Below are 8,448 nucleotides of genomic sequence, written 5' to 3' on the forward strand. Positions count from 1 at the left end.
TAGCAAATGGCGCGTTTGGCTGAGGCGCACACACGTGTCCAAAATCAGAAACCTTTAATTATTTAATTATGGCTCAATCCCGGACCCGAGTACCAATTTCGTACCATAAACTGTAAAGGCGAGCTGGTATGACAATAAAGTACCTTGAATCCTTGATAACAGCTCTTGTTCATATTTTTTCTCCCGAACGGGAGTGTGGATTAGTTAAGTGCCTTTTCATTATATTTTCTATCAGAAATGAAGTGTAAATATTAAAGTAAATAGCATCCAAGTCTCTAAACTGATTATGTATAATAACGAATAAGGAATTATTAGAATTCTAAATCTTAATAAATCTCAACAGACTTGCAAAGTGCGCATGGGCCGGGATCACAGCTGTCAGATCATATTTTAAGGAGCAGCGTGTAACCTTTAGTGATATCTAGGACTCAGAATGCAAACTGCAACCAAGTGAATTTCCCTCCACACTGCTGTTCCTTTTTCAAGTGTACAGAAGCCGTCATGTGGCAAAATGGCATAACGCTCACCTCAACTAGTCTGTCAAGTGATGAGGTTTGTTTATAGATGATTTTAGAAATTGTGTTTCATTATTAGTCTCTATAGGTCACAGGCATAACAAATTTTAAGACAATGATGACGCCTGTAATGTAAACTGTAATTTATACAGACGGTTTGGTCAATCTTGACAATGCAAGGAGAAATGCTGTCTTACAGCCATAAACCTGCAGCTTTTAGTGAACAAACAGACGAACATTTCGACACCTTATTCTGTCTCCATCAGAGCTGACTTTGATAAAGACAGAAGCTGAAGAGACGTTTGTCTGTTTGAACTGAAGGCTAAAAGCTGTGAGTTCTGTGGTCCTGCCTGAGAATCACTCTAATTCAGTTATTTATTACATGACATCTGAAGTTTATATGTTGATGTTTATAGACTATTCATATGAAAGAAATATGGGGAACGATTTTTGAAATAAGGTGATCATCAGATTGATTTATGTTCAGCAGTGATCTACATATAAACATGCTTACAATTATACAATAACTATGACAATACTCCCCTGCAACGTCTGTAAATTTTCATTACCACTTCAGGTTACACTAATGTGTATTATCCTTAAATCACAATTTTGAATGCAAAGAAGATTGTAAAAAAAAAACAAAAGAACACTGCTTTGTGTTCAGAATAGAAGGGGAAATGTGTACCTCACAACTTGCAGTTTTTAGTGAACAAACAATAACATTTCAACAATTTATTCTGTCTTCATCACAGTGGAAGAGGAGGCAGTTGAGATGTTTGTCTGTTTGAACAATAAAAGCTGTGATGTTATGGAGGTTATCATTGTGCTCCACCTCTCTCATCCTGTGGTGTGACACTTGGTGAAATCCTGTCTAAATCATTCTTAATCAGCAGCTGTACTGAGTGTTGGTCCTGGTGAAGACAGTGTCAAGATAGAAGTTAGAATATTATTATTATTTTTTTTTTATAGAGTTTGGTCAAAATAATATTTTTTTTTTACCAAGAGAATGACTCACAGGGCAAGTTCATATGCCACAGTACAGGCAAATGAATGTGTGTCACTCACCGAGACGTCTCCTGACTTGGGTCTGCACCGGTTCTGATGTGGCAGGTTTGTGGGGCACCACACTGAGCCCTCTGGGGTCATCTGGTCCAAGGCTCCTCCTTCGTAGCATCACAAATGGTTTATGGTGTCTTTCAGATAACTGAGGAAAATAGACTCTCATTTTACGTTTGCTGCCTTTAGCAGAGAAACAAAATATACATAGTAATATAACACATGAGTATTCAACTGTGTGGGCATGCAGATTTGAATCACAAACAAAAACTACACCTGGTGATTAAATTAATTAGTAAACTTCATCCACAGATAAGTTAATTAGTGAAATCATTTTGTGATTTTTTGCTTTATTTTATGGTAATGAAAAAAACAAACATGCTCTTTGTCAACAACTGTGCTGGCTAACTTACCCTGATGCAAGATACAGTCACTTTATAACTTTCATCATTATGGTGAATGCATAGGGAATAATAAAAAATGATCACAGCATGTTCTATACATGACACATATGGGGATATAACAGTAAATATAAACTATTAATGAAAAGAAACTATTAAACAGATGTGTTTTGTAGATAATCTAACATGTGAGGACAGCACAGTTACTTCATTGTGAAGACTTACCTGTCTGTCTCATTAAAAGCAGCACTGATGTTGGATAAAGCTGGAGCTCAGATGAGAAGGTTTTCCTTTCATAGGAGGTGATGTCTCTCATAACGTCCTGCAACAGAAACACAAAGAAAACACGAGCTACGTCACACAGTCACACACACCTGTAATACATCCTGTTACATCCGACGGTGCGGAGAGGAACGTTCATAACCACACTACATTATAGCTATAGCTTATAAACCAGCAGTCGCCTACAGCCACATTAACCCCACACTTTTTATAAGCAATAACTTCAAGCAGTCGTGAGCTGGTGTCGGTAACAGCACCGAGTCCTGATACAATCTTGGTAACAAATACATATTATCAACAGAAAAACGGGACGAAAAGTTACTTGACAGAGTAATTAGCGTTAAGGCCGTAGCCAGGTTGTATAATTACGGTAAGCTACCTCATAATGAAATACAAGTGCGTGTGTAAGTTTTCTTGTGGTAAATAATAACTATGATCATCCAGTGGTTAAAATTTTAGCTGTCAGCCTTCAGAAAACGATAGTTCGCCAGCAAACACCCTCATCTGTCCTCCTCTTCGTCTTCCGTATTTACGCTGCGGCGTTTCGTGGACCGTCTGCTCTGCGCAGCCGTAGAAAAAATGGCGGCCTCGAGGACCTGCTTCCCACGTAAATATAAATACCTATATATCTAAGGTATCGCAAACATAAAGATTATTAGTTTCAGTTGATTAACAATGATAATAACGTATAATATATTAAATTTCTGTCAATAAATTCCGGTACACACTGAACTTTCAAAGGAGTGTGTGCGTGCGCACGCATGCGTACGCGCGCGTACATGCACGCATGCGTACACGCACGCATGCGTACGCGCGCACATTCCGTTGTCACTTTGATGACGTCACATTCCGGGATAAGAGTGAACCTGGTTCACTACTTTGATGACGTCACATTCCGGTTCATAAATTTAATAAGTAAGTGAGCTGGTTAATACATTTATTTCTTTTTCAGTCACACGCTACACAAGTGTCTACAAAACCACAGTTAGACTACATAGAGGATCTTCACATTACTGAACAATTTACCATAAATTTAAATAAAAACAGAAAAGATGTCTCAAACAAACAGAGCAAATTTCCAAACAGAGAACTGTATCAGCATAAAATCACAGCTTCTTTACCCCATAGTGGATAAATATTTAAGCAGACTCACTGAAGAACAATGGTCCAACATATTTACAAACACTTTTGACGCAAACACACAGAGAGTACTACTGAATATGTTTCGTAAGATCATAAAAAAAGTCATTTGTGATGTAGTGGAAATTGTCCAACCGAGAGTTCTTGAGCACCTTAAGAGGGGTGAGAATAACCCACAAGCAAAGATAGCTTTGGAGACAATCGTAATTCAAATGGGAACCTCCATACCTCGCTGTTTTGCTCGTTTTCTTAAGGTGCAAGTAGACAACTATGACGACGAAGAAGATCTTGCATACCTCTCGGAGTACCTACTGTCAAAGACATTAAGTTTTTTTATATCAAGGCTCAACAATTATTTGTCACCCACAAAGCCTGCTATCTTTCTTTTTGGCGAAGCACACCATGTACCTCTTCTTAATCGCATGGTGAGCATCGCCAGTAAATGTCTGCATAAATATTATGTACGGACACATAGAAGTGATACCAAGGAATCAGAAACAGAAGAACCAGCAAGAGGTGAATCGCCTCAGGGCACTGCATCCCAGAACCCTGAAGGACATATCCCACAAACAGAAACAGAAAGAGGCCAGTCACCTCAGAGCGTACCATCCAAGATCTCTGAGGAACCAGAGAAAGGTGAATCACCGCAGGACAGTACATCCCAGACCTCTCAAGAACAGATCCTAGAAAGAGAGGAACCAGAGACAGGTGAATCACCGCAGGACAGTACATCCCAGACCTCTCAAGAACAGATGATAGAAAGAGAGGAACCAGAGACAGGTGAATCACCGCAGGACAGTACATCCCAGACCTCTCAAGAACAGATCCTAGAAAGAGAGAAACCAGAGACAGGTGAATCGCCACAGGACAGTACATCCCAGATCTCTAAAGAACAGATCCTAGAACCAGAGGAACCAGAGAAAGGTCAAAATCAAATGCCAGGTTTTGAAAACTCAGGCATGGGATGCTCACTTGATACCTCATCTCCTGAACAAGAGGCGACAATCAACAACCTCGTCACGGCTTTGGTCAGGAAGCTCATCAAAAAAGCCCCTGAGTCCATGGAATGCCTTCATACAGCAGACATCAATGGACTCATCGAGCGTCTGTCAAACAGGGTGCTGGATGAGATAAAAATCCCTCAATCTGCTGTTAGAAAAACCCAAGACAAGATGAAAAAAATTAACAAAGCCATCATTAAAGACCTTGGCCAGGAGTTTGGCCCTCTAGAACAGCTGCTGACGGCCGCAATGGCATCAAACAATCCATCTTTTGATGATGCTGTTGTGAAGTATTTGAAAATCCATCTGGATGCCCTCTTCAATTCCCCAAAGAAGTCCAAATTTGCCAGGTTCTTTTCAGCGGTGGGTAAAACTCTAACCACCCCCTTCAGGTGAGACAATTAAATGACCATTTCTATACTCCCCTGTTATGGTGTGGGTTTCTCCGGGTGCTCCGGTTTCCTCCCATAACTGCAACAAAAAAATAAAAAAATAAAAACTAATTCCTACCAACACCTTCAGGTGTTGCATTGCATGCAGCTGCGACAATTAAATGACCATCTACCACTTTTTCACCGTGCCACCCTTCTTCATATCATGAGCAACTGCCATGATTAAATGACCATCTATGCCCATCTCCCCCCCGACGTCTTTTAACATCTTGATACACACCACATTCATCTTGAAGGAAACAATTTAATCGGCTGACAAACCATCGCACCTTCCATCTCACTTGACCTGTCGTAGGTCAAATGAGGTGGAGCGTTGTGGTGGCAAAGACCTAAAAAACTTTTCTTTCCTCAGGATGAATGCCATCAATAGACCTTTCTCACAGTGGGCATTTTGTGTTCCATTTAGGTGTCTGTAAGCCACATCTGACAAGTCAAACTGTCCACTGTGAGAGACGTCCAGCCACACGGAAGCTCAGTGTTTTATCACTGCGGCCTCACACAGCAGTGGTCAGGGTTGGACTCCCAGCCTCAATCTTTGCTGTATGGAGTTTCTATACTTCACCGTGTTGGCGTGGGTTTTCTCCGGGTGCTCCGGTTTTCTCCCATAACAAAAAAATAAATAAAATAAAATAAAATAAATCAATAAAATTCAACATTTAAAAAAAAAAAAAAAAAATGTTTCTTGTATGTTGTGTTATAAATAGAGATAAATACTAAGCTCAAGTTGACTCTAAAAAGAAATGTTGGCACATGTGCATTAGAGCTGACAAACCCCTGGGCTGAGCATGCTGCTCGTTAGCTGAACTCTTTTTAAGATTCTTTGTCTGATAATTCCATTTTATGGCAACTCTTTTCCACAGGAGTTTCCGACACTGAGTCAGGGTCTCACCGACAGGACAAGCATGTGCAGCTGCACTAGTACACTAGTAGGACAGCCAGTAGGAACACCCGTTTGAGAAGACCTGTGATTGGTTTAAATCTACTGCCATGGGCTGAAAACGGAGCTAAGAAGCACAGTGAGTGTTTTTCCTCCTGTGATGAATTCTTGAACAACAACACAAAAAAAACAAAAAAACAAATACAAACAAACAAACAAAAAAAACACTGAGAGCTGAAGATGAAGCTCGGCTGAGGAAGGTGGAGATGAAAACGCTGGTGTCCAGATTGAGGGTGGCGTGCCACCAGCGGTCCGGGAAATACAGCACCTGATGGAAAATTTAAAATATGAGAAAACTGGTGAATATGGTGAGGTATTGTGTATATTTTACCTCTTACCTGTCATGCTGTTTATTCATCTAGAGAGTTTTGGTGTGATCTGTGGAGTTTTGGAAACGTCGGCCGTAGAGATGTCTGCCTTCTCTCCACTATAACAGAACCAGAAGTCACTCAGTTTGTGGAGCTCAAAAAGCCAAAACAAACATTTGAAAAACTCAACATCAGTGTCTCTTCACAGAAATCTCGACCCAGGGGATATTCCATCAAGGCTGATAAATAAGTCAGTGCTTAAGTGAAAAAGCCTGGTTTTAAATCACTTCCGGCTTAAACTGTTTCACTAACACCACTTCAGATTTGAGAGGGTTACTTAAAAATGTGTTCTGATAGTTATTACCTATTAAAAAGTGTAATCAGTAATATAATATTTTCTTAGGAATGTTGTGTATTAATGTAATTTCCTCAAAAGTCACTAGAACCTCTTCTCAGTCTTTTCTCTGTCCGTATCTGGAAACCAGCATCCAGCTTGCCTGGTTTTAATTAAACATTGCTGCAGATTGGACTAAATTGTGACAAGGAGTTGGATATATTTATATATTGATGAAGAGTCTACAATACAGAGGTTGTTGCAGACTGTACAGAGTACAGAGGGGTGGATAAATTTTGATGAAAACTAATTCAGCAGAGGCAGGGATATACAGAGCAGAGGGAAGGGAAATTTTCCCCTTCCCCGTGTGTAACTTACAGGTTCAATTTAGGAATGAAATTTATATGTTACCTTGTGTAAAATGACAATTTTAATTTCAGATTTTTTGGGCATAAGGACAAAAATTCAGAGAAAAAGGTGGTCAGTTTGAACAAGGCGCTTAAAAATGCGTTTTTTCAATGTTTCCCATCAAAGAGACGGCCTGACAGCAATGTAAATATTTTAATATAGTGTACGCATGTAAATATAAATGGCGATTTCAAAGGTAACGCAAACATAAAGATTATTTAATTCAATTGATCAACAATAATAAATAATATACTTGTGTAAATATATTCAATTTCTGCCAATAAATCCCTGTATACACTGGACCTTTAAAGGTGATGAGAGCTTACTTTCTGATTGGTTTATTGCATGTTACGCCCAAAACACACCAATGAATTCATCAAGGCACTTGTGCACAGCTTATAATGTATATCCTGCTGTGCACCATGCGCAGACAAGGTGGGATATCCAGGTGCGCCTGTGGCACAAGATAGCAAAGGCTGATTTGGACACACCATCGTAAGAAAGGGCCCTCAGTCTTGTTCAGTTCAACATCTTTTTGCTTGTGGTTATGGTAGTATACCGACTCTGCGTTTGCTTTATTCTGGTATGTATCTTTTTTTTCTGCGGTTTCCCACAGTGATGTTACCTGCCTTAAATCCAAATGAGAGATCAAGTACAGGGAGGAATCATTTCGTTACGTTAAATTCATAATCCTATCTTGGAAAACTTTGAAAACTGCAGTTAATCATTTGCTACAAGGAGTCTCCATCATAAATCAACAGTCCTGATAAAACAATAACCAATCAAGTAATTTACATGCACCGCCCACGCACATCATCAGCTTCCTCCAGAGGTCCATGTTAACTCTATAAAGTTGACAACTAGAATTAAACATCCATTGAAATGTGCCTGTTCTAAACAATAGCAGAATATGAGACATGATATGAAGAGAAGCTGAATAATATATCACCTTTTTTTACATGATGATAAATAACACTAAAACTGCTTTTCATAGCATATTATGGCTGACATTTTTCCAACCTTTTATCTTTTGGTAACATTTTTGGCAGAAAGAACTATTTCTTATGAGTACTGTGTGCACGCATTATGTCTTTTGTCTCCTGATTTCCAAGAGATGTGGCTTATTTAAATGTGCCAATTTACCAGACTGTGCTTATTTCTGTTCCTCCTTCTTCTTATTTAATCCACACCATTAATTTACACACAACCTAATTTCCTACGAGCCATATGATAATTCTAAACCTCACATCATTTGGTGGTAGTGGACATTTGACATATAGTAATGGCCTCATTTCTCTCTGGGAATTTAATTAGATTACTGTTTTTATGCATTATGGTGATTGATGGTAGTAGAAGGGGTTAATTGCGACACTTGGCTTTTGAATCAATCTCCCCCTGTCACATCAGAGATAAATACACTCGACTCCCCTCACTGGGAACAGACACAGTCACTGTAGCATCCTGTGTTATAGACTTGACCATGTTACCAGCCATATCTCTGCCATACGTCTCTAACTTCCTCCTTATATCTCCCTGCACGGTGCTTATCCTCAATCAATCCATACACTAAGATGAAAGGATAAGGCATCAAATCCCACGAAAAGACCAGAA

The 8,448-nt window shown here is 39.4% G+C and overlaps 1 long non-coding RNA gene across 1 annotated transcript; it reads right to left on the reverse strand.

Annotated features, from left to right (window-relative positions):
• Positions 1-1,237: 1,237 nt before the first annotated feature.
• Positions 1,238-2,284, reverse strand: LOC146322238 (uncharacterized). Its single transcript, XR_014771432.1, has 3 exons — positions 2,201-2,284; positions 1,584-1,722; positions 1,238-1,429 (listed from the first exon to the last, which is right to left on the reverse strand). It is a non-coding gene; the product is annotated as an uncharacterized LOC146322238 (long non-coding RNA).
• Between the last annotated feature and the right edge of the window lie 6,164 nt (positions 2,285-8,448).

Source organism: Lutjanus erythropterus, chromosome 9 (assembly GCF_056507025.1).
Source record: "Lutjanus erythropterus isolate fLutEry1 chromosome 9, fLutEry1.hap2, whole genome shotgun sequence".
Taxonomy (NCBI): Eukaryota; Metazoa; Chordata; class Actinopteri; order Lutjaniformes; family Lutjanidae; genus Lutjanus; species Lutjanus erythropterus.